Genomic DNA, 2246 nt, shown 5'->3' with positions numbered 1-2246 from the left:
CTTACCACGACTTTGCATCCATTTTCTTAGTATTACTTTGTCCAATTTAGTTAAACGTTTTAACTTCCATTTCATTGGTGTTTATTACTCAATTATTTGCTGTAAGTCTATCCAATTTTGATAAGGTAGGTGAGTTCAATTTAATGAATAAAATCACTCAAATCCATTTTACAAACAACATTAGTTGTTTTTAATATTAAAAGAAGACATAAAAAAAAAAAAACTCATGATTGGTTAGATTTAAAATTTGTATTGGCTTAAGTATTAACAAAGAAAATTATCCTGCGTTTCATGTATTCTAAGTTCTAATATTTTATCATTCTCGGCACTCAGAAGAAAAATTCTATCCAAATTCCCAAAGAAGTTCAATTCTCCATTTTCTATAATTTTGATAAGGTAGGTGAGTTCAATTTAGTGAATAAAATCACTCAAATCCATTTTAGAAACAACATTAGTTGTTTTTAATATTAAAAGAAGACATAAAAAAAAAAAAAACTCATGATTGGTTAGATTTAAAATTTGTATTGGCTTAAGTATTAACAAAGAAAATTATCCTGCGTTTCATGTATTCTAAGTTCTAATATTTTATCATTCTCGGCACTCAGAAGAAAAATTCTATCCAAATTCCCAAAGAAGTTCAATTCTCCATTTTCTATTCTCTCCCACTTTGAATTGAAAACAAATATTTATAACTATTTATTTAAAACAATTATCTCTTAGTTTAATTTATCTTATTTTTTTCAAAAGTATAAATAATTTGACTTTATATTTGTGGGCCCAATATCATATGAAATCTGATGATATTGGGTTTAGTTGCTATGATCCATTGTGTGTCACGACATCTTTAGTTGATAAATCAAACCTTGAATGTTCCGCTTCGAAGAGGATTCTTGTGCCTGATTAGTCAATGATGAGAACGCTTCTACTGACCCCTAAGTAGCTGATGACACAATAGTTTAGTACGAGATTGCAGGTAAGTTGGTTTCAGTGCCCGTAACAGTAGTTGCAAGCTAGCAAACAAGTGAGATAGAAAGCTCACATTTTAGGGCCAATTAGGCCAATGGCAATCCAAGAGTCCATTACAGCCAGTGAGCTAGTTTAAGAGAGAATGGCTTCTATTTATCTTCCTTTTGTCTTGGATCGAGAAAGAGTGATAGGTTGCATTACTTACTAACGACATCTCTTGTGCTAATCTTTTAGATCCAATTGCAGGCCTAAGGCCAGTTGTGTTCCCTAGAGATGGAGTTGGAGTCGTAGGCCCATAACCGAAAATCAACATTCAAGATCTGGTATCCCTAACTTTCTCGACTTTTGCTTGATCGACGAACTTATCCGGGGCATGGACTAACGAACCGCTCTTTTCAATTTTCCAATAATCACACAGTCGAACTCTTCTTTCATGAATATCATACCGCGTTTTCTTGGGTGGAACACGCTTAAACTATGTGCATTGAATTCTTTTAGGATAGGAGTACTTATCTTGAATGCAAAATTGCTTTTTGCGCCTAAATCTTATCCATAAGCATAAAAAGAAAAGTGGTTCGTCTTCCCTAGTAGTCTCTGGCGGATGAGTAATCAAAGCTAGGAGCCCCTTTTCTTTCATCGGAATTGGTAGTCTCGTATGGGTCTGGCTTTTCTCAATATGCGAAATCGAAGGAAGCAAGTGGGGTGATCTCGGTGTGCCACCTCCCAGGAGTGGAATGATTATCCCTGCCCGATGGGCATCGGGTACTGTTAACTTCCCCGCCATTCTTGTAACTGTTACCTGTAATCCGCACAAGTGTGTCCCCACCCCCCCCGAGTGAACGAGAAAGAAAGGATTTCTCGGAGCAACTAGACCCAGGAGTCAACTTTCCCGTATGAGCATTCGGTACATGTATTAGTCCGTGGAAGAGTGAAAGGGTCACAACTACTAAGGATCTCCCCCCTAATCTTAGATAGGTCATCTGAGGGTTCGCTGTGGTTCATTGCTATGCTTACACACTAGGCTACCCTTTTCTGAAAGCTCCGCGGGACCACCTACCACTAGTCTTCGCCCAGAGGGGTTCATTGCACAAAAACGTCGAGACGCAGGCTCCCGAAAATGAAAGCCCAACGAATGTCAGATGCAAAGCCCCGCACCTCATTAAGATTATATTGGCATACTCTCCCAAAAAAAAAAAAAAAAAGATCAGACCCCATTAAAGACGAGAGTGAGGTACAACAAGGGTTTAGTTGCATTTTTTACTATCTATAATATGGTTTAA

At 37.2% G+C, this 2246-nt stretch overlaps 1 pseudogene; it reads left to right on the top strand.

Moving 5' to 3' along the window:
* The first annotated feature begins 1700 nt into the window (after positions 1-1700).
* Positions 1701-2246, top strand: LOC111376832 (annotated as a pseudogene).

The sequence above is a fragment of the Olea europaea genome, unplaced genomic scaffold (assembly GCF_002742605.1).
Source record: "Olea europaea var. sylvestris unplaced genomic scaffold, O_europaea_v1 scaffold1564, whole genome shotgun sequence".
NCBI classification, from domain to species: domain Eukaryota; kingdom Viridiplantae; phylum Streptophyta; class Magnoliopsida; order Lamiales; family Oleaceae; genus Olea; species Olea europaea.
This window is presented reverse-complemented; position numbering and strand designations above follow the sequence as displayed.